At 37.0% G+C, this 25,323-nt stretch overlaps 1 protein-coding gene and 2 long non-coding RNA genes across 3 annotated transcripts in view; 2 read left to right on the forward strand and 1 right to left on the reverse strand.

Annotated features, from left to right (window-relative positions):
• The window catches only part of ranbp10 (RAN binding protein 10), a 33,832-nt gene extending 29,762 nt beyond the window's left edge, over positions 1-4,070 (forward strand). Inside the window, exon 15 of the mRNA XM_032580410.1 lies at positions 22-4,070. The gene's annotated coding sequence lies outside the window, so the exon portion shown is untranslated. The remainder of the gene's footprint in view (positions 1-21) is intronic.
• Positions 4,071-4,331: 261 nt separating this feature from the next.
• LOC116730879 (uncharacterized) lies at positions 4,332-6,518 on the forward strand. The gene is made up of 2 exons (XR_004341434.1): positions 4,332-5,575; positions 5,609-6,518. It is a non-coding gene; the product is annotated as an uncharacterized LOC116730879 (long non-coding RNA).
• On the reverse strand, positions 5,418-19,346 carry LOC116730876 (uncharacterized). Its single transcript, XR_004341433.1, has 3 exons — positions 16,365-19,346; positions 5,845-14,545; positions 5,418-5,796 (listed from the first exon to the last, which is right to left on the reverse strand). It is a non-coding gene; the product is annotated as an uncharacterized LOC116730876 (long non-coding RNA).
• Between the last annotated feature and the right edge of the window lie 5,977 nt (positions 19,347-25,323).

The raw sequence follows: 25,323 nt of genomic DNA on the forward strand, positions 1-25,323 counted from the left end.
CCTGGATCTGTCTGTCGTCAGGTAACTGCTGAGCAGCACTGAGATGTCCAGCTGGTCGTTGCCATGGCGACGAAGAGGCGAGCATGCGTCTGATTGGATCAGAGAAGAGAAGGGAAGGAGGCTTCCTATTTAATTTAGTATTATCAGATTTAATAAATGTGTGACACTATTTAAATATTATTATTATTATTCAGTTTATTTAGCCGTTTTTTTTTTTAGTTGTTTTTTTTTAGTATTTTTGTCAGTTTGTTGTGCTCATCCTGGAAAAACTAGTCATATTCCCCCCTTTTTTATTTTGTTATTATTATTGTTATTTTCTTTTGCTGTAATGGTTGGACTTCAATTTCTGTCGTCGGTTTTGTTGTTTCTGTTCTCCCGGATCTTTCTGAACCAGAACCAGAACCCATAAGAACCAGAAATAATTCAACCCAAACCGGACGAGCTTTAAATGCTGAGCAACGTAAAAATGAGCTTTTAGCGATTTATTTCAAATGGATTTTACTGCAAACAGCGATGATGTTTAGAAACATGAATTTAACAAAGTAAAAAGATTTAATTAACATTGGGTCGAAATTATTCATACAGGCTTTAATTAACAAATAAATCAGCTAATTTCAGCTTTTTTAGCAACTCAAACCTCAAAAATATGTTTTTTTCTGCCGTTGTGTTTTTTTAAGCCTCTTTTTTGATGAAATTTCTTCTTTTAATCATAACCCAAACATTTCCAGGCCCCACAGTATGATGCTTCCCCCTCCTTTTGTCTCATTTATCGCACTAAGAAGCGGTAAAATGTAAATTATTTGATTTTAATTTATGGAAAATACCAATACTAACTCAGCCCAGCAGAGGAAGAAATTGATTTTTCTTTCCATAAAGTTTTTTTAAATTTTTTTTATAAAATTGAAAGATTCAGTGAAAGTCTGGCTACTTTCCAAATCGTCTTTTGGACATTTAAAGTTTTAAATCCTGTTTTTAAAAATCACTGCAGTTGCTTTGTTGCATTATCATCTCGGAAAATGTTAATAAATCATCAAAAACAAGAAATAAATGCATCCTAAATAACTAAATTATGCTTTTTAAGCAAATTAAAACTCAATCACATTTTTTTTTTGCCATCATGATTTTTTTAGAGCCTCTTTTTGATAAAAAATTATTCTTTTAATTATAATTCAAACATTTCCAGACCCCGCAGCGTGATGCTTCCTCCTCCTTGCTTCTTTTTAATCCAGTCACTGCAGTGAAACCGCTCAGTTTTTGTCTCGTTTGAACTAAAAATGATTTTTTCCCTGGAGTTCTCATACCGGCGGTGTTTTTACATTTAAAATGAAAATTATTTAGTTAAATGAAACAACATTGCAGAGGGAAAAATGGCATTTTAATATTTAAAAATTTGTTTTTTCTTTTCAAAAAGTTATAACAATCAAAGATTCAAGGAAAGCCTGGCACATTTCTAAGTCTTCTTCAAAAAAATCACAGCAGTTGCTCTATTGTATTATTATTTTGAGAAATAAATCCGTTATTTTTCAACTTCTGACGCTTAATAAAATAGTCTGTGAAACTTTCCCATTCGCCTTGTTAGCGGGAGAAATTATTCCCCACAAGTTAGAAATAAGAAAGCATTAAACCCCGGTTGTTGTTTCTGATTAAAGTTAATGTAATATTCCTGAAAACTTTCCCAGAGAAACAGGAAAAAGAACATCAGCCGTGTTCAGAAAACATAATTGAAGGTCCTCTGTGGCGGCGATCACTAACCGGGAGCAGAGAGGTGTCGCAGCCTTAATTTCACTGTAACAAGCGCCGCGCCGGCCAATCAGAGAGGTGGTTGCAGGTGGCGGCGCCGATCCCCGCTGCACCTGCGACACCTGCCTTCGGGGTCGAGTCCTACTCTATTATCAGCATAAAGAAAATCAGTATCAAAGGCCGGCTAACAAGCACAGTGTGCGCACGTCGGAAAGTCGAGTTTCATTACCGCAGGCTTCGCTTTCCCCCCCCTCCACACTCTGACCCGCTGTGTGCTCCTGCAGTCGCAGCTAGAGCTTCAAATAAAGAGGTGAAATCATGTGACAAACAGGGAAGCCTGTAATTTTAAGGTGCACTTTGTGATGATTAAACCGCAGCCTTTCTTTCACCAGCCTTTTGTTCCAGAGTTCGGCTCGATTTCTGTGCAATAAGATGAAAGTTTTCCTCCTCTGCGCGTTCGCTAACAAGATTTTCCTCCACTTCCTGTTTCAAAGTCAACAAAGCAGAGAGATAATCCAGATTATGTTGGTTTGTGAGTTTAAATTCACCTCCAGTTTGAGCTTTTTTGGATCTCCTGAAGTGGCGTTCAATGGAGTAGCTATTAGCAGTCAGTACCTTACTTAATCAATCTGAATTTGATAAAATAACAATGTTGATGCAAACAGAGACCCTTGTTGTACCTCATTTTAGCTTTATTATACAGCAGGTTTATTATATTAGCAGGTGATAATCCTCTATATTTAATAAATTATTTTGTTTACATTTGTAATATTGACATTTTTTGCTCAGGGTCACAAAATTGGCAAATTTAAACTACTGGGGTGCCACAAAATTGATTCAATTAAAGATGCAAAAATGTATTTATTGTGATTTTTTTATCCATCTTGAATAAATCAAAGCAGAGAGATAATCCAGATTAACCTGCACATTCTTCATTTAAGTTATTTTTGAGCTTAAATTCATCTCAAGTTTGAGCTTAGTTGGATCTTCAGAAGTGGGGTTGAACAGAGTAGATTTTAGTAGTCAGTACCTTACTTAAAGCGATCTGAGATTTTGCAAAATAACATGTTAATGCAGTTGGACGCCGTGTTTGGAGATTATTTCAGCTTTATTATGCAACATTAGTGGGTGGTAACCTTCTATAATGAATTAAATTGTTGGTTCTACATTAGTGGTGTCCAACTTTTGACCCCAACTTTTTAAATTTCTGGCAACCCACAAAATTCATTAATGAAAGATCCAAAAATTAGTTTGTGATTTTAGTCTTGATATAATTAACGATCCAGAGCATAAAAAGAGCTTCAGACTTTCTTTTAGTTGCATTACTAAAAGAAAAACAGACAATTATCCATCCATTGTTTTGTATTTTGTCAGCCATATTTTCACAATTCCTGACTTGTGGTCAGGGACCGAACAAAATCATTTCAAGTGTCACTAATGGCCCATGGGCCACACTTTGGACACCCGTGGTTTACATTGTCTCAGACCTTTTGGTATCTTATTATTGCTTTGGAAAGTGAAGAAAATTCCCAACCCAACACTTCCTGTCACAGGTGCCAAAACACTGACGAAAATTGTGCTAATTTTCAACAAATTTGTGCTGCAAGTAGAAAATCAGTTGAACATAAAATCAATTAGGAATTATTTTCAGTTATTTCAAACTCCATGTCTATTATAGCTTCATAAGGAATACCAAACAGAAAAAAGTCTAAATTTCTCCAATAAAAATGACAAAATATGTCTTTTAGATGCAATATTCGGTGTGTGTGAAATATGCATCAACAGGCTTTTTCTCTGGATTAAAGTTAAACTCTTTCTAAAGCATTACTGTGCAGTTATTTTGATTCTGGCCTTTAAAAACGAGGATATCAGAGGGTGATAATCCTATAATTTTACATCAGTCTGAAGCCAAAGACTGTTAGCTTTCCTCTGGAGTTGAGCGAAAAATCAATTAATCCATTGAAATTTTGAAAATCTTTGGAATTTACTGCAGTAATAATCCAGATTAGAGAACCTCACTTCAAAGATCCAAAGTAATCCGTTATGTTAGGCTTCCTTAAATGTTCAAGTAGGTGATAAAACACAAAAATGTGATTTCAGCCTCTCATCTGTTCCTGTTTTTATTTAAAAGCAAAGCATGAAGTTCACTTCGCCTTCCTCAGTTTGACCTCTGACCTCTGTCCTACCCTCCATGCTCAAACTGATCTGACCATGCAGTCGAGCGATGCACAAATGACTTCTACCTTCATTTTATTTTGTTTTTATTTCTTGGGGGGAGACTTTTGAGTTTTACCTAAATATATAAAAAATGTAAAAAAATTTAAAAATTTAAAAAAAGAAAAAAACATTGTGAAATGAGTTATTATCTACTTAGCATGACTTTAAAAACTTTAAAACAATAAAAAAAAGGAAAAATGATAATTGTAAAAAAAAGTATTGGAAACATGTTTAAAGATAAATATTGTATTCTGTTTAATTTTGACAGAATTATTTTTATTAAAATACATCCATATGCATATGAATCGTGTCCTGTTTTTATTTGCTGCATAAAAATTCACTAACTAAATTTTGTTTTAATATATTTTTGATTGATAACCAGAATCAACTAGAATGTCTGTGTGATTAAATTAAAATGACATTTTTTTGTAAAGAAAAAACGTTGTGATTAATTGAATTAAAGGTTGGGTTTTCCTGCTCAGTGAGGTTGCACTGCTGCAGATAAAAATATATTTTTTCCCATAATTTTAGCAGGAGAGGAAATAATAATGAAAGTTGCTGATTGACTGAAATGACATCTCGTCGACAGCAGGGGGCAGAAAAGAGCTGCAAATCATCCAAACAACCAGCTGCGTTTATCTTCTGTTTCATTTCTGATCACTTCCTGATGGAGTCGCTAAGTTTTATCTCCATCCATCCATTTTCTAACACCCACTTTATTCTGTTAAAACTACCACTTTATTCTTACATTACTTTATTCTTTTGACTGCTGAAGTTGATGTTTTTAAATTTCCAGGAATCCGGTGCAACGAACTGAGGCGAAAGAAACCAAAATTCATTAATTCCTCTGCTCGCTTTTTTTCTTTATTTAATTTTTTTACATTCCTCATATTAAAATGTGATTTCTGCGCCTCAAAGATGGACGCCAGAGGGTTAAAACCAAGCAGTAAACATCTTCTCGCAGTCCCAGATCAGGGGTTGTAAACATCACAACACCCACACTTTACCGCCCAGACGATGCATATTCATAGTTACATGCGAGTCATTAGGGATGTGTTTTATTAGTCTATCCCTCCATCCGTCCCTTTTTGCCTAAACTGTAATTACTGGGAGGCCAATGGAAGGATGCGGCCCCCGCCTGCTCTCAGCCAGATTGTAATGGCTTCATAAGCGCCGCTGATTGAATTGATTGCCGCAGTCGGAGTCTGGCTGAGACGTACAATGGGGCGGAATATGCGCATTAATCAGCTCGGCCTGCATGGCTCTCGCTTTTATTTCCAGGTATACAGGTGAGAAATGTACACAGCGCCAATCGTAAACAAGTCACGCCGCCGGCAAACACGATCTAACTTTTCCCCCGCCACGCAGGTCTGCGGCATCCAACGTCGAGCAGCAATCAAGCGTGTCTGGAGGAAACTTCCTGCTAGCTGTTTCACATTTACCAACCAGAACAAAACGTATTTTTATCACCAATTTTATTTAAATACAAACAAAACGACCTGGAAATCAATCATTTGTGGTGGAGTAGTACAAAAACATTAATTAAACCCTGAAAAAGTTGATAGTTTTAAGACATTTTAAACAGTTTTTAACAGTGGCGTATACAGAATATTTAAGGGTCATGTGCTCAAGTGGAAAAAAGGGCACCCAGTGTAGCACATCAAATCGCGAGTAGCCTTAGCGTGAGATTTTTTCCTCGTTTATATCTTGAGCCAAACACAATAAATACAATGTCAGAAAAAGATCAGAAGGACATTTTGGTCTAGAGCACAAAAAATAAAATAAAAAAATTCAGAAGCACTTTTTTGTCCCAAAAAGGAAGAAAATAAGATTTAAGGACTTTTTTTGTCCATAGAGGAAAAAAAAGAAAACATTTTGGAAGGACACTTTTTTTAGCCCAGAGGGGAAAAAAGGCATTTCCTAAAGTTTTACTTAGTTCTGGTCCAAGCTTTTAAACAGGAAGTTATCTGAATAGCCAAACTATTCTATCAATGCAATTTCTTAAAGCAAAATTCTTGTAATATATTTTATCTTTATTTTATTGGAGTATATATTTATTCCTGCGTTCATTCTGGACGAGTCTTTCACATATAGACAAAAACAGGAAAAATTTTTCCAGCAATAATCTAAAAACATGACTTTACTAAAACAAAAACTACAAATTCGAGGTCCATTACATGTAAATAACATCTTTTATTACTATGCAAATGTCATACCTTTAGCTACTTTACATCAGAAATCAAACAAAAGAGAATAAATAAGTACAGATAAGTCATTGGAGATTATGAGGGTTCTTTATTGAAAATGCTTGACAGTTTATAAAAGTCACATGTTGATTTACAGAGATTTCCTTCATATGTGTGAGATTTCAAACCAGGTTTGTGGTTCCCAACATTCCCAACAGATAAAAATGTCAGATCAGATGGGAAACTTGGTGACTATCTGATCAACAAGCTTTTTTATTCTCTTTTTTTGGAATATTTACATATATTTGGCAATTTTACAAGCAGAAACACAGAAACACAAACTTACCCGTAAGCTGCCAGTAGGGGGCGATATTTTAACACTAATTTTACAAAATAGCATTTATTTTCCCAACAATATTAGTTTTTTAAAATTCTTAGACACCAATATTAGGTAAGATTTGGCTACATTTCCCCCCCCCCCCCCCCCCCCCGATTTCATTCAGAAACAACTGATACAAAGTTTCTATTACATGTTTTTGACATTTTGTTTACTTTTTCAAGCATTTTTGTTTTAAACCTCTACTTGTTTGTTCCTTCAGACATTTCATAGTTTATACTATCACATGTTAACACTCTCGTCTACGCAGGATAAACCTGCCATTAGCTTATTAATTATTAGTAAAATAGATATTTTTCAATCAGGTTGTGAACATTTATTTGGTTTTACTTGTTTTAGTCCCATTTAGAATCTAAATTTATTTCACTGGGATAACTGGTTTGTGTGCTTAGCCTGACAGGAATCGCCAGTTAACTTACAAGAATTAAATCTCTGATTTTTCAAAAATTAAACCTTCAAACACAGAAAATATGATTATTTAATCAAATTGATTTATGGCCTAAGTCTAAACTCAAGAGAAAGAAAAAAAAAAAAAAGGTTTTAAACTCTGATCTGTTGCTGTGTGCCTTTTGTGATGTCATCAGCGACACGTGCATGTGAAGGCTTGTTTTGGGAATGATCAGTTTTTATATTGACTAAATAATTTTTAACAAATTAGCTACACTAATACAAACTGACCATGATATGTGGTTAATGGTGATAAACTACATCAAAAGTGAGTCTGAAGACTTTTTCTGATTTTCATGTTATCCCCTAACACAGTGGCACCCAGGGTGAAGAGCCACATGAAAACCAGCCTAACGTTGGCTGGATGTGAGAGGAAAACATTCAGATTATTTGTTAAACTTTCCACGCTGCGTTTTGAAGCCGCAGCGCTTTCATCCGTCGGTTTCTGAAGCGATCATCATCTTTGTGGAGGAGTGGGAGGAGAAACGTTTTCAGACTCCTACTGATGGAGGAAAGTGTTATTAAGATGTTCTCAGCCACCAGTAAACATACGTTACTTATAAAAACAGGGGCATTCAAGGCAGACATAACAAATGCAGGGGGCTGATTATAATTGTATAGATGCAGTTAGGAGGAAGAAAAAAGTCATAAACTGAATGGGAAAAATGGACGTTTGGGTGGGAAACACTGAGGTAGACTGTGACTTGTTGTCCAAAAATGTTAATTTACAACAACAAAATCACTAGTCTTCCACAACGTGTCACACTAGTCAGTTTTCACCTGTGGAAAAAAAAGCTGGATCTGAAAATTAAGCAATAAGAGCAAACATGAGAGCGAGTTGAAGCTATTAGTGCTTCTAATCACATAAACACGTAAACAAACGCACTCGGCACCTTATGATGGCTAAATGTGTTTGCACTTTATTTCATTGCATTCATTACATGAATCACAGTTTCTTCATTCTGTCATCACACTGTAAACATCCAGGGACATTAAGGCACTTGGGATTTGCATTTGTTGATGCAAACGCCGGCATACTGTACAGTGGGAGAGATGAATTCATTTAGGAGAGTGTGATAATAATAATGCGCCGATTACTGCGACGCACGTGCGATCACACGCAAAAACGCAGGTCCGGTCTGAGCCGCGGCGCTTTAATAAAAGCAAGGAGAGGAAAAAAGGACAGCGGTTTAATCTGCTGGTATTGGTTCTCCAAAGCTGTGCCAATAAAACCGGATCTCTGCAGGATAAAGAGGGAAAAAGAAAAGGTGAGGTCAAGAAAAGGAGGGAAGGAAATGAAAACAAATACAGAAGAGCAAAAAAAATGGTGTTGAAACAAGAACTGGAAGGCAATAATGTGGGAACATATATAAAATTAGATTTAAGGAAGGAATAATCTGCCAGTAGAATATTGAATTTTTCATAAATTTTATGAAATTATTGACACTAAACAAGAGGAAAAAAAGCACTCAATGATCTGAACAAGTATTTTTGTATAGTTTCCAGTTCAAATATCTTATCACACTTCAAATAAGACAAAACTAACTTACAAATAACTTTTAAGAATCATAGCAGCTTGTTTTAAGTCAGTCATTCCTTAATAATGACTATAAACATTATGAAGGCAGATTATGTCACTTATAAAAAGACATTTCAAGGATTCATGGATTTTATTTACCATTTTATTCCTGCAGAGAAAATTTGTTGACACTCAAAAAAGATAAAATAACTATGAATAAAATCATGTGACTGAAATAAATTGTCATAAGTGATGAGTAAACACTTATAAATACAGTAAATAGAAATATGTACAGAATAGAAATAGAATGTGAAGAATAGGAGCTTTTACAGAGTCAATGATTCCTAAATATGGATGGAAAAATACTCGTTCCACTGGCAGATTATTTCACTTATAACATGGAGAAACAGGTGAAAAAATTAATTTCTCAGTGGGACAAGCACTTTTTTTTAATCAATATTTATGAATTAATGATGTAAAACAAGAAAGTTACATTTAAGTGTACTGAGATATTTGCCCTATACACTAGATAAGCTTTTGCAGTGTAGAAAATGACAGAAAAAAAAGTGAATTAATGAATATTTAAATGAATGAGCAAAGGCAGCATAAATAAATAACGATAAAAAACAGAAAACAACAAAATCAATGAAGTGAAGGAAAACAGAGCAGAAGAAAAAAGGAAATTAAAGTAAAAACAACGACTGGATATAAAAATAGGCAGTGTGTGCAGGTTGTGTGGTGGTGAATGTGAAATCTCCTGTAAATGAATGATAATAGCCTGTTTAGCTGCAGCTCGCCTACAGCGTTCCCTGCCCCAACCTATTTCCTGCTAATATCACCTCGCTGACCTCCCTTCCTTTTCCCCTTTAATGCCGAAAATCAATTGTTTCTTCCAAACAAGAATAGAGAATAAAATAAAAAAAATAAACATCTCTGCTGATTCCTTCGCTACATTTTTATTTCACGTCTCATAAATTTCTTTTCTTTAATTGTTTTGATTGAGACGTCTTAGTGGCAGCCATCTTGCTCGGTTTGATGGTTTTAATGCGACTAGAGTAGCAGTAAACACACAGTTACTGCGTTTTTCTGACTCAGAAACACACACACACACACACACACACCCACACACACATGATCAACCTGCTTGCTGATTTTAACAAAGGTCTGTGACACCGTGACATTTGGAAGTAGATGAAATGACCGACAGGGTCAGGGAGTGCAGCACTCCATGCTCTACTGCGTGGGGGATAAGAGCTCTTAACACACACACACACACACCCACACACACACACACACTCACCCACACACACGCACACACACACACACACACATGCAGCTTTTTAGCGACCTCCATCCTTGCATCAGTACCTCCCCGTTCATATCTGCTCTCCCGAATCTTTCAGTCCTTTCACTTCCAGTCCCAAACCCATTAAAGAAGCCGAAGCAAAAGAGGCTCCTCAAGTTCTTCATATATAATTTAAAATTCTCCTTCAAGAGGAGAAAAACTTCATGTTTCACAGAAACATTAGTTCTACTGTCACTGGTTTTATTCAGACAAACGTGTCCAAAAGCAGTTTTACAGTTCTGAGTTTTTCATTATGTTTTAGTTTTATTTTATTGTGACTTTTTGTTTTTAGTTAGTTTGAATATGTTTGTTTGAAACAAATATTGTTGAGTTTTAGTTTAGTTTTTACTTGTAGCTTTAGGTTTTTCCCCCCCAATACTTTGGTTAATTCATAGTTCTCATGTGACGTTACACTTCTGTGAACTTTGTAACTGACAGCCATCTTGGCAGGCAGTTGCTATGGAGTTGCTATGACAACAATAAGCAAGCCAGAAGCTTAGAACTAACTCTCACCTCGTTCCTATCTAGCTGATAAACAATGTAAGTACATTACAACTGTTACTCAATTACAATTTTTGAGTACTCTACCCACCTCTGTGTAATACTAAGATAAATATCAGTGATATTTACTGTAGTTCTTACTGGCGAGCTAGCAAAATTAGCTTAGCTAAAGTAATTTTAATCTGCTAGCTAAGGCGGACATGTAGCCTACGTGTTTGTTACCACATGTACTTACTGTGCCAATCACCAGAACCGTGTTAGTCACACATAGAGTTTGTACATCCTTTAGAAAGTCGTTTAAATATTGATTATTTGCATTTATACGAAGCTTCTCTATGTTCTTAATGTTCACTAGCTAGTATCGTAGTCAAGTTGACCACATTGTCTGACATGTTTCCATTCTCTATGTCACACGGGTCGATTCCAACAGCAGTCATTTTGTTGATATATATTTGTATTGGTAAAGAGTGTCAATATACTTTCTTTGTGTTTGTCTCAAAGCCATGGTTCTGCTGCTATGCTTTGTGCTGCGCTGACCTACCAAGATGGCGCGGATCAGTTCCAGTTCAGACTTGTGGGAACGATGTTTAGTGATCACATTCCCAATCAAACTTTAGTTTTTCTGGTGATATGTCCTTTTAAATCATGACGTTGCACTGGGATTTTTGTTTTATAATACTATTACATACTGACATTTGATTAATCAATGACTAATTATTGGTGAGCTCAGGTTCGACAGAATCTAGAGATTTCAAAATAAATTAAATAAGATAAGTGCAATAACACTGCCTTTTATTAAACGTTTTGTGCTTTTCTGCCACACAGAAACAACTAGAGTTTTCCTCTGAAACATTTATAAAAACTTGCCGAATGTTGTGAAAAGCAGCCTGAATTTTAACAACCTGCCCAAAGCTGTTTGGTTTTTTCAGCCAAACGTGTTCAAAAGCAGCTCAATAAATTATAATAGATTTTGTTTTTCTTTACACTCTAGTTTTATTTCATTGTTTGTCTAACTAAGTTAGCTTTAATTAGCTTTTAGAGTTCGTTTACTTGTTTTATTAATTCAAAAAGGTCAAAGTATTGTGATTACACACCGATTGGCTAATGAACACTCAACAGAAGACACCAGTTTCAAAAATGTATTCAATTATTGTTGAACAACCAACTGACTGGCGTTTTCTCACAACTTTTGCTGTCGCCATTTTGCGAACTAACACAAGTCGCCAGGAGGAGCGTGGAGATGAAGTGCGGTGATTTGACAGCTTACGTAAACTGCTTGTTTCAGCTCAAATGGTTAATAAATAGATCCATAAACACGAAAATAAAAGATGCTCTGTGTATGATTTCAGTATGTTTTAGTTAGTTTTGTTTTCCCCCATTAATTACTGTTATTTATTTAAGTTAAACTCATCACATATTTTTTTAATTCATTAATATAATAACCTTGGTTTACAGTAGATGCATTTCCATTTACCATAAGGTTGTACAAATTTGAATTACAAAAATAAATTTGCATCATAGACATGTTGAAATTTCAAAAGACACAGTTTTGGGTCAGGATTGTGGTTTTTCAAACGTATCAAAATAAGCAAATTTTGCAAAAAAACTGCGATGGAAACATTTTTTCCACATCACGCAAGTCACATGATCAACAACAGAATGTTACTACTGTCGGAAATGATGAAGAAGACGACAGGAAGTGGTAGGAGGAGGATGATGCAATATGAGTATTAATGACTCATCGCGTGAACAAACTTATTCACGTGGGATTTTAATTGTGTTTCTTATTTAATTTATATACCACAGTTACAAAATTGTGTTTTTTCTACCTTTCCATGTCAAATATTCTTATTAAATACTTTAATCATTTCTGGAGATATATAATCATAACATTGCCTAAGATGTAACTCAATTTAACTTTTTTATTGAAGAAAATAAACAATTTTATTATATTATCTTCTCACTATTAATGGATATTACTCTTGACTACTTTGAAAGAGAGGTTTTAATCTTAATGGGTAAAAATAAGACTAAAGAGAAAAAAACAAAAATAACTTTTCTTTCAACAGGATCAAATCGTAGCTCAATCCAAAACGCACTAAGGAAAAGTTGTTCAATGTGTAATTTAAAATTCCACTTCATATTTCACAGAAATTAAGCAGAATATTTGTATTTCTTTCCACCCCCTGACATCTATGATTGATGTCTAAAATCAAAGAGGAGGATAAATGGATTTCTCTGGTTTCCGTGATAAAAACGAGCCTAAAAGCCTTCGATGACTGAGAAATTACAGCTCTCACAAGAAAACTGTAGTAAAACCCTCAAGTTTTCTTCTGTAATTGGTTTTCACATCCTGATTGCTAACTATCTAAAGCTTTTTGCCCATTATGAGGTTTCCCTTTTTTGCTCTCGCTGGTCTTCATTTATACTCCTCTCCAGGAAAAATAAAAATAAAGAAAGACAGACACAGAGTGTCGTGCGTCTTATCCTTCGGTGTCATCAAGCTCCAGCGTTGCCAAGAAACTATCGTAATCACTGGACTTGAAAACTGTTTTTGTGAGGTTCGTTAAATCAACAGCGGAAAACTGTCACAAACAAGACAATCTGTGCTCCAGTTTGAATTTTTGTTAAAAGCATACTTTGCCTTTTTAGCCTTTTAAAGTCTTGTGTTCTCCACATTTTGTTTGTAGAGGGATTAAAAAAATAATTTGAATGAGAAAAACAGCTGCATGACATCATTTTGCAAAACAGTTTATTTTATTTGCTAATATTAAATCAAGAGACGTGGGTTGCTTTTAGCAGAAAGTTTAAAAATGTTGGTAAAAATTAAAATTGACCAGTCACATAACTGATAATACCTAACATGTTTACTGGTGTCTAGATGTGATTAAATTGGCTGCAGCATTGCTAACGTCTTGCTTACGCAGAATTTGAGATTATTTGTAGCCTAGAAGAAAATATTTCACAATGTATTTTCATCATATAGATGGAAATAAAGACAAAAATTAATTACACAAAAATCACGTTTTGATCTCTCTTAGGCCTTTTACGTCACTTTTTAATACAGTTTGGTTTTAAGTCACGTTTCAGTAAGTTTTTGCTACAGACTCACCAAGAAGAAAAATATATATTTTTATAGTAAACAAAGAACCTTTTTCAAGTTCAGAAATGACCAAGAAACTATCGTTTATTATTGTTTTTTCTTTCGGCAATAACTTTATTATTGTCCCATAAAAGTGAACGGAGATGTAGCAGTGTAACCGCTAGAAAACAGTCAACAGATGTGTAGAAAGTTTTAAATAAGTCCCGCGTCTTAACAACTACATTTGACAGCGCGATCTAGTTGAATCACGTGACGTTGGTTTCCGTCTTCGTCACAACCATCATGTTGCATTTTATCCGATGTTATGACTATGCCAGTGACCGCGAATGACGTCACGGTGGCCCGGATGTACCGACATACAGACAGACGGAATGGCAACATCTGAAAAGCCTCTGAGGACAGAAGGTGAGGATGTCCAGGGAGTCTGATTTCAATATTGGTTGATAAAGTGAGGAGAAACATAAACGATGGTTGAAATGCAGAGGATTCAAAATGAGTGAAAAGAAGCAGCGGTGGGTGGAAGGAAGGTTTTTCTGGCTACGGACAGTGTGGTAGCTAGCACTCGCTAGCACTAAGCTAACTGAGCCTACCTTGCCAATTTTCTGCTCGGCAATCGGTGTAGATAAAAAATATTGATTCATCTATGCTCTGCAGTTAGTTTTTCCAATTAAATGTCAATCGGAAATGCCTGTGAATCGATTGGATCTCCTGTCTCGTCATGATGAGCAACACCGAGCAGCTTGGCCTGCAGCTACCTGAGCTCAGTTATATTAAACTGTTCTTCATCTTGAGTTTATTTGCGGCTAACAAACAACAATTAGTGGGCATTAAATTGTACATATTAAAAACCTAAATCAACGATCACAAACAAAATAAGACGCACAGATGTTTCCCCAAAACGCAGCTTCCAGCTCAAAAGGCTGTTCAGCTGTTCAAGATGTAGTTTGATGTTGTTTTGCTATCAGTGCCAGACTGTCGCTCCCTGTCGATCCATAGTGGTGATGTCTATTATTACTTCCGTAAACAATGCGCTGCTGTGTGATGTCACAGTCTTCTTCTGCGCATGCGGGTTGCTTTGGGGTCGTAAATCCTTCGCATATAAGCAGTGGTGGGAAGTAACGAAGTACAAGTACTTCGTTACTGTACTTAAGTACAATTTTCATGTATCTGTACTTTACTTAAGTAGATTTAATAATGGGTACTTTCTACTTTTACTCCACTACATTTTACAGTAAGTATCTGTACTTTCTACTTCACTACATTTCTACAAAAGTGTCGCGTTACTCGTTACATCCAAGTCGCACTGCTCTCTTTTTGTCCGTTAAAATATGAAGTTCAGGGACTTTAAGGTGGCGCCGTAAAATCCAAGCAATAACGTGACTTAGTGTCTGTTGTCACCCATCGCCTCCCCCTTTACTAGCACGCGGAGCTCCAGACATGCGCAGTGGTTTCCTCTGAGCGGGAGAAGATGTCTAACTAATCGATAATAGCTGCATAAATCATAAGATATGACGACATGTAAAACCAGCAGGGCTTCGCTTTCACAGACGGTGGGACTTTGTCCAACTTTTAGCGTCACTTGGAAGGAAAGCTTAAAGAAAGGTAAGATCTGTGGACGTGATGCTAGCAAAGCTAGCTGTACTGAGACACATGTTGCATCTGCGATGAAAAAAAGTTGTCACTCATGCGCTGAATTATTGTGTGGATTCAGGAACGATCCGATTCTTCTGGACGGATCTTTACTAAGGTTGATGGGACTGAAGCCTCACTGAGAGCCGTTCTTTGTTCTTGTATACACTGCAATAGCTATATGTAGCTATATATATATATATATATATATATATATATATATATATATATATATATATATATATATATATATATACACACACACATTTATTTAATTGCCGAATAAGTAAAAGTTGAACGTATGAACACAGAGCATGCTCATTGATTGATTTTGTCTCCTGTCATGGTGGCAAACATGCAGTGGGAGGGAGGATGAGAACAGTCATGGTGCTCCTTCTGCTTGTTGCGCCGTTGGACAGTGTTCATAGTGTTGTTGTAATGTTACAATTACAACTGTAATTGTAACATAGCAATTACAGTTAATTGCTATGTTTCATGGTTTAATGGTGCAGACAGTTGTGGTTTCTGACATGGGCAATATGGGCAACCGCCCAGGGCGTTATTTTTATAGGGATGGCAGGCGACCTCTGCGGATTGTAGCACAGCGATGAAAGCAAAACAGAATGAAATGAGTTGTAATTGATACTGATTAAATATATTTCAGCTCTAAGTATTTATATCTAGGTGTTTTTATGGAAATGTGGATCTTTCAGATCAATCTGAGAACCAATTTTGATAGGTGCACTTCATTTTATTGTGTCATGTAGCGCAGGGCGCTGGTCTTGGTCTCGTGTTCAGTGGTCTTGACTACAACTCTGCTACGTGGCTCCTCGATTGCATGTCTTCCCCCCCACACCTTCGTTCCATCCCCTTTCAGTTGGATTTCTTTCTAAATAAATGTCACTAATGAAGTTCATGCTACGTTAGGACAGGAAATAAGATGTTTCCATCCCTGAAATTATGATGCATAGAATCACATATCTAAGTCTAAACTCTTACAGAGAATAAACACAATAAGAACATGTTTAATCTGTGACATTGTTTATTAAAATGGCACATTTATGATGTATTCAAATTAAATACTATCGGCACACTTAATGATATTAGCGATTAGGTTACGTATTCAGCAAGTACTTTTACTTTTAATACTTAAGTATTTTTAAAAGCCAGTACTTTTTTACTTTTACTTAAGTAAAATGTTAATGTGGTACTTTGACTTTTACTTGAGTACATTTTTGCCTGTGTATTTGTACTTTTACTTAAGTACATTTTTTGAGTACTTTCTCCACCACTGCATATAAGTCTGATTGCGGTAGCATTTAATCGTATTTCAACAACAACAAAAAATAGTAGTTGAGTATCGAGACCTGCGGTGTGAATGTAAACTCTAGTTTACGAGCTGTACCTGAATGCAGCGTGTTGGGAAACTCCAGAGATTCTTCTTGACCTGTGTCTCATCATTTGTACAGTTTTAGGCTCTCTGGATGCGACACGTAGCTGGATTTGTACATTAGTAGATTTTCCTCCATTATTTGTACCTAAAGTTGTTTAGGTGAGCAGTTAAAATCAGTGCTGTTGTACAAACCTTATCAGTGTTTAAAAACGTTATGGATACTTCTCTGTTTTGCTTAGTTTTGGTTTCAGTTTTTAAATTAGTTTGATGGTATCTTTGTCCACTTAGTTCTACACATAAACATTTTGTTTGTACCCAGATTTTCAACAACGCTGTCTCTGAACCGAAAGGCCCAAAGATGATTGTTTATACCATAAATGTTTGTTTACAGTAGCTGCGTTTCCGTTGACCATAAAATTGCACAAATTGTAATTCTATTGTCACCTTTATTCCATAATTTACAAATAAGTCATTCAGTCAAATTTCAGTTTGTTTACAGCCTCATGTCTTATACAACCACTTCTGTCTGATAGACGTAATATGAACAAAATTTACTGCTTTTTCACTGTTATTTGTGGTCTTCCTACTGCATAACTTTCCTTCATCTCTTTGAGACATGTCAACTCATCTCTATTTGAAACTTTTTGCAGTTTATACAATCATGCAAATAAATTATCTTAACAGTGCGTTTTGTTTGTAAAAACTGCTGTTTTTTAATTATTAAGCCTTAGTTTGGTCATACTTTAACTTATTTACAGTCTCATATCCTGTCATACAAACAATCCACTTCTGTCTGATAGATGTAATATGAACAATAATTTTTTAATTCTTCATACCTGTGTGGTCGTCGTACACGTAACTTTCCTTAAATAGTTACGGTAAAATATTTCTGCTGTTTTTATAATCTTGCAAAAAAAGAATATCTTCACTGTGTTTTGTGTTTGTAATAAATTATTCCGAAATGTACAAATAAGGCCGCCTCAGATGCTACCATACAACCAATCAACCTCTTCTTTCTGATAGATGTATTATGTAACTTGCTTATTTTTTGACTTTTTCCTCCATCTAAACAGTTTACCTCCTCTGCCCAACTTCACCGCTGCCTCATCTCTTTGGGTTAAGATAAAAATGCAGATTGTTTCGGGTCGAACTCGCGCAGCCACCACTTTGCGCCGTGTCGAGTTTTTCTGCCTCTCCTCTCCCCTGAATGCTGCTGTCAACAGCCAACAATGCTCAGAATGACAGCTGCCTGTGCTGGCCCCGAAACCGCCGGCAAGTTTAAGTTACAGGGAGCCCATTGACTGTCGACGGGGGCGCCGGCTGCCTGGGCTGGCAGGCCACAAAGCCGCAGCAACAATGTGTTTGCATTGTCCAGGTCACAGAGCTGAGCAGGAGAGTGACAGCGCAGGGCGAGCTATGAGTTCATTAGACCGGCGCTGCTCTCCTTTCCTTTCCTTCTCAGCGCTCATTAACATCCAGCGTGAGCCACTGAGTTACACGTATTAACCGAGAACACTATCGATGGCCGCACGAAGACATGCGGTCTGGTTAAACCTACCAATACGGTCGCACACATGCAGGATGACACATTAGGCATTAGCTCCACGTCCAGCATGCATCTAATTTTCACATTTAAAAAAAAGCATATTAGAAAATAATGGGCTCCCAGTGGCTCAGAGGCCTCACTGGCTGCGTTTCCATTACACTCTTTTTTCTATATTCTGCTAATGTTGAAAAATAAAACATGATTTTGTAACTGGATCTGGTTCTGGTCAGAATATAATAAATTACAACCAAAAATGTCTTGAATGCAGATGAGAGGTCTGTCACAATAAATAACAAATCAATTAATCGCATGATCAATTAAACAATCTCAATAACATCCATTTGCATGATTTTTCTTTTTTCCAAAATTAGTGTTTTTGATGCTTTGGTCTCAACTAGCCCTTTTTTGACAGACAATTTTATTTACAGAGACTCATCATTCATTTTATTTGTTGTTTCTGTTTTATTTATTTTGGATAAATGTCTTCCAGTCCCAGTGTTAAACGTTCATTAGAATTTAAAGTCTATTTATCTTTGAGATCTTGCATTATTATGCCATTGCCATTATATTACTTGAAAATAACCTAAAAACATCAAGTTTATTGTTTATCACAATAACTTCTGGAACAATTTATTGTCCAGCAAAATGTTATCGTGACACGCCTCTCAGTCGATGACATTTGGGACCCAAGATCATCTGTCAGGGCTGTCAACATTAACGTAATTAAACTGAAAATTTTATTGCGTTAATATTACATAATGCAGATTAATCAAACGTATTTTAACTCCTAGTTCACAGCAACGCAACAAATTACAACAAAATATATCTTATCTGTCAGTTGTCCCCTGAACAAGTTTGCTGCTACGTGTATGCATGTGTTGAAGTAATTTTCCCTTAGTTGCTGTTGAGTTCTGGGAGATGACATGACCTGCTTTCTGCTTCTAAAAACAAGAAACAAACTAGAACACATAACTGTTTGCATTTTAATTGGTTGGTTTGGGGCAGAAGGAGGGGTTTGCACAATAGTGTGCACATTTATATTCCAAGCTTACAAAGTTAGGCTTTGTGATAAAGCGCAACTGAAAAAATCTGATAAAATTTTTTAATCGATCAACAGCACTTGTATAGATACACGTTTCACTTCCACTGTAATAACTCAATGAATTGCATGATAATAAAACAAGCTCAATAATTTCTATTTTTCCCCTTTTCTACCAAAAACTTGATGACAACAGTCTTCAGGCTGGTGCTTGTCAACTAGCCTTTTTTTGAAGGACAATTTTGTTTACATAGACTTCATAATTAATTTTATTTGTTGTTTTCTTTATTTATTTTAGATTTTTATAATTTCTTCCGGTTCCAGTGTTAAATGTTCATAAGATTTTAAGGTTTTTTGATATTTGAGAATGTTTTCCTGCATTATTACACCATTGCTATTAGGCTATATTACTTTAAAATGGTGTCAAAAGAACAATATTATCCTTTATTGCAATAATTTTTGGGATAATTTATCGTCCAGCCAATTGTGTTATTGTGACAGACCTACATATATACTGTATAACTATATCTGCTATCAATATGAATTTCATTAGAGTTTGAGATTTGGGCTTTTTTTTGGAGCTGCGCTGGTTTTACGTTGCTTTACGCAGGAAACTGTCAGATCTGGCAACCCTGGAGGACTTGGGACACAATGCAGGAGAAAAGCCTGGGACCATTATTCTCCCAGCTCTGGTCCAACAATTATGGGTAGCTTGGTGAATAGTTTGATGTCATTAGAGAAGGCGAAATTATGCTCTCCACTTGGGAAGGAAGGTCCTTTCACGAAATAACCGGGAGAAGACAGTAGGGTTCACAATGAAGCTGTGAGTGTTCAAGGACAGCAGGCTTTCATTTCTCTTTTGGTAATGCTCTATATTAGACTAATGTTCAATTAGGTTGTCAAGGCCTGTTGAAGAAATTTAATTCTTATACAGTGGAGTGGGTGGAAGCAAAAAAAAAAACCCTTTTATCGTACTCCATATCCAACATGAATAATTTCCCTTAACATTTATGTTGAGCTAATTTAATCATTAGCTATTTGCTCACGATGATTAATTCAAATAGGTTCAGATTTAATATTAATGACGTACATAAAGAGAGCTTCTCCAGAGCCCAAACAGTTTATTTTAATTCATGGTGCCACTTCATATGGACTGCGCCGCTAACGAGGCGTTTAAAATTGCCTCGTTAGGCGATTTTAAACGAAGTTGTGCTGAGTGCAGATGCAGCAGACAAAACTCACAGATTAAATCCTCAAATCCACAGAGTTAAAGTGGAAAGGATGCAGCGTCTGCTGAGATTTACAACAGAAATCTTCTCCGGAATCACTTTATATTTACGCCACAAGTGTTACTGAGTCCTGAGTCGCACGAATAAAGGCGTATTTCCCTCCACAGACACTAAATTAGCTTCTCCTTTTAGTCTATGTTGTTATTTTTTTATTCTTTAAGTGGATTACAGCATATAATCTGATTAATCAATTAGTAAAATAATCTAATTTAGTCATCGATTAATCATTAAGTGAAGTATAAAGACTTTAAAAAGTCCTTTACTCAAAGAACAACATATCCAGGTCAGTAATCAGTAATTGTATAGTGCTTGTATGGTACTTGTACTATACAATATTATACCTTATCTATAAGGGAAGTTTAAGTGGTTAAATGAAAAATTTGCAAAATGTGGCGGTTTTTAAAAATCTGATTAATGTATTATACTCACGATAAACCGATTAACCGTCAGAATAATCGCTAGTTGCAGCTCTAATGTGGACTACATTTACATGGATGCAATCTGTCAAGAAGAACCAATAGATACAGTAAAAGTCTACACAGTTAAAATACCAGATTTTTGTAATTAAAAAGGTGTTATCTTAATTTTATTTTCAGTTGATTTAGGCTGGGTATGTAAGTGAAATATTAGCGTTGAATTTAGGTTTAAAATGCTTAAAAACACAGACTTTCATACAGCTAGACAGTTTTCTGGAGCCATGTGGCCTCCAGGACATTTTGTCTGACTCCTAAAGCTCATTATTTGGGAACGGTAAGGGCTGGACTCATAAACCTAAATGCCACAGGGCAGGCGTGGCAGAAATAGGCTCCAGTTGACCGAGAGCGGGGTCATCCTCTACGATGGCTGCAGCAGTTAAACCACACGGCCAGGTCTGATTGGATAATGCGTCAGTAAAAAGCTCCGTTTAATGTTTTTGTAGCCTTTACTGCGCCATTGGGAGCCTCTTTGGGGTTAAGGTCTTTTTAAATCTGTAAATATTGTTCGTTTAAAGATTTTCACCTTAGTTTTATTGTTGATTTAATTGCAGGAATCTTGAAAATTCATTTTAAGGTCTTTAATTGTCTCTGTATTTTTATTATTACACTGAAATGTTTAAGTAGATGTTTCCCTCCCACCAGCTGAGGCTGTGCAATCAGAGATCATCACATTCACAAACACTGCCTTTTATTTTCCACAAATATACAAAACTAATTTAAAAAAAATATTATGTACAGCTATAGCTTATTCGAATACAACTGTATATTTATTTATCATTATTTTTAAATTGTGTATTCTTATTTGGTAGCTATTGTTTTATTTAATTTCTTTCTAATCTCTTAACTTTTGTTTTATTTGTGTGGTACTTACTACCAGGGCCGGATTTAAAGGATGTAGGGCCCTGGGCTGGAGTCAGTTTGGGTACCTTATCAAATAGCAGGTATAAATTGTTACATGTTAGGTTTAATGCGGCATTTCTCTATCTTGTTCCCCCAAAAAACTGTACTATAACCTAATATAGTTTAAATTGTATAATTGTACAAATCACTTTTTTATGTGACTGTTGTCCTAAAGAAGCATTTTTCAATTAGTTTTTCAAGAGAAGTATTTGTGGGGCTATAATTGCTGTGTCAGGCACTCATCCATAAAATTACAGAAAAAAAGAATAAATAGTTATTGTCATTTCATTGTTATCACATTAATACCACAAGATACTGCAATAAAATCTAAAGTCCATATTGACCACCCCCAGTTTAGGAACATTTTATTTTAAAATTTTGTTTGCATATTTTTATTCTCCTACGTACAGCTGTCTTTTTTTGGTTTGCTGTAAAATATTTGCTGCATAACGTTTGTTTTAAATCTGGAAATAAACCCCATTCTGACCCTTCATGCATCCGTTTTTTGCTTTTGTTCTCCGTTTTCTCTGCTGCCTTGCTTCATCCTCTCACCTCACCCAGAGTTCCTGTCCTCCCACCTCCAGCTCATATTGATTTTTTGTTAGAGAAAGTGGAGCCACAGATAATGGCCACTGAGCGGAAGTGAGCAGAGCCGGACGCGGCCACTTCCTGCACAGCATGGCGGTCACTTCATCACCTGGGTCACTACTCCTGCACCGGCAACACCTCTCCTGTCTTTTTAAGGTTTTTTCTCTCGTTCTTTTTTTTTTTTTATTCGTTCCTAGAGATGTTTCTAAATGCCAGAAAGGAAAGCGACAGGCCAACGAGGGGTTGCAGTAGGCTGATCATTAGCAGTACCCTGTGGTTGACTTCAATTAGCCTGCAGAGACATCGCTCCGCAGCAGAGCGTGTAGTCAGGTGGGATTCACTGCTCACATGAGTGAAATTTAAGGTTTGCAGAAAGATACAGACCAGCAATTAAAGCTACGGTGTGATTGATCCGTAAGTAAAATCAAGGTCCGTATTGCTGATACTGATACCGATGCATTTATTTAAGTTTGCTATGTCATCAAACATCTGATCTTTAGGTGTCAAAACATTATTTGAGCAAATAAAATATTTTTGAGGTACAGTTCAGAAACTAAAGATGGATAAATTGATCCAAAAATGTAATTATTATTGATATCAGATTGATGCTAACAAAACAAAATCGATACTTTAGTTTCAAATTCCCTCATAACATGTTTTTATTTTGTATTGTGGTTTCTCATTATTAATTTTGCTTCAGTTTGCTCTCAAATTATATTTTTTTGCATTTTATTTTTGAAAAAATACACGAACTAAAGTATTTCGTAGATAAGTATAAACCTTGTCCAAATTCTGTCCTACATTTGAATAAACTTTTTCTAAGGAAAAACCACAAACTTACATAACAAGTATCTGTAACAGTATTGGTTTCGGATTGGTACCAAAATATGCTGTATTGCACACCTCCGTGAGAAACTGAAATATAAAAATAAAACAAAATTTCATGAGGGAATCTGAAACTAAAGTATCACAGCTGTAAAGTAGAATTGAACAAACTAAATCAAAGGAAGAACGACAGAAAAACCACAACAGGTCAGAGGTTTGGTGACATATCAAACTTAAATTAAAAGTATTGCTATCGGTGATATGGATCCTGTATTTACTTGGTACTGGATCAACAACAAAATATGCAGTATTGAACACCTCTATACGAGAATTTACAGTACAAAAATAAAACAAAATCTCAAGAGGGAATCTTAAACTAAAATATCGATCCTACGGCACTATTATGTGCACTAATCATGTTAATATCTTAGTAAAGTATTTTGCTATAATTATGTCCTAGGTTTGAACACACTAATTCCATCCATCCATCCATCCATCTTCTTCCGCTTATCCGAGGTCGGGTCGCGGGGGTAGCAGCTTCAGAAGGGAGGCCCAGACTTCCCTCTCCCCAGCCACTTCTTCTAGCTCCTCCGGGGGAATCCCGAGGCGTTCCCAGGCCAGCCGAGAGACATAGTCCCTCCAGCGTGTCCTGGGTCTTCCCCGGGGCCTCCTCCCGGTGGGACGTGCCCGGAACACCTCACCAGGGAGGCGTCTAGGAGGCATCCTGACCAGATGCCCGAGCCACCTCAACTGGCTCCTCTCGATGTGAAGGAGCAGCGGCTCTACTCTGAGTCCCTCCCGGATGACTGAGCTTCTCACCCTATCTCTAAGGGAGAGCCCAGCCACCCTACGGAGAAAACCCATTTCGGCCGCTTGTATCCGCGATCTCGTTCTTTCGGTCATGACCCAAAGCTCATGACCATAGATGAGGGTGGGAACGTAGATCGACCGGTAAATCGAGAGCTTCGCTTTTTGGCTCAGCTCTCTCTTCACCACGACGGACCGGTACAGCGCCCGCTTGACAGCAGACGCTGCGCCAATCCGCCTGTCGATCTCCCGCTCCCTTCTTCCCCCATTCGTGAACAAGATCCCGAGATACTTAAACTCCTCCACTTGGGGCAGGACACCCCCCCTGACCCGGAGAAGGCACTCTACCCTTTTCCGGCTCAAGACCATGGCCTCGGATTTGGAGGCACTGATCCTCATCCCGGCCGCGTCACACTCGGCTGCGAACCGCTCCAGCGAGAGCTGCAGATCACGATCTGATGAAGCCAAAAGGACCACATCGTCTGCAAAAAGCAGAGATGAGATCCTAAGGCCACCAAATCGGATCCCCTCAACACCTTGGCTGCGCCTAGAAATTCTGTCCATGAAAGTGATGAACAGAATCGGTGACAAAGGGCAGCCCTGGCGGAGTCCAACTCTCACCGGAAACGAGCCCGACTTACTGCCGGCAATGCGGACCAGACTCTGACACCGGTCATACAGGGACCTGACAGCCCGTATCAAAGGGCCCGGTACCCCATACTCCCGGAGAACCCCCCACAGGGCTCCCCGAGGGACACGGTTGAACGCCTTCTCCAGGTCCACAAAACACATGTAGACTGGTTGGGCGAACTCCCATGCACCCTCCAGGACCCTGCCGAGGGTGTAGAGCTGGTCCAGCGTTCCACGACCAGGACGAAAACCACACTGCTCTTCCTGAATCCGAGGTTCGACTATCCGACGGACCCTCCTCTCCAGGACCCCTGAATAGACCTTGCCAGGGAGGCTTAAGAGTGTGACCCCTCTATAATTGGAGCACACCCTCCGGTCCCCCTTTTTGAACAGGGGGACCACCACCCCAGTCTGCCAATCCAGGGGAACTGCCCCCGATGTCAACACACTAATTCTTAGGAAAAAACACAAATATACCTAAAAAGGTCACAAGTTGGATGACATATCAAAAAGTATCAGTATCGGTATCAGCGATAAAAGCCCCCTTTATCGGTATCGGGAATCTTAAACTAAAGTCTCAATCTGACCACATTGGTGTTGATTCGATACTGATACTGACTTTGTATCAATATTAGTAAAATTTTGGATTAATTTGCCCACCTCTAGTTACAGGATTTGGATAAAAATCTTAACCCGAAACATTCAGCAACAGTTATTAAGAGCCTTTTCAGCTGCTCTCTTTAATC

This window comes from Xiphophorus hellerii, chromosome 2, assembly GCF_003331165.1.
Source record: "Xiphophorus hellerii strain 12219 chromosome 2, Xiphophorus_hellerii-4.1, whole genome shotgun sequence".
Lineage (NCBI taxonomy): Eukaryota > Metazoa > Chordata > Actinopteri > Cyprinodontiformes > Poeciliidae > Xiphophorus > Xiphophorus hellerii.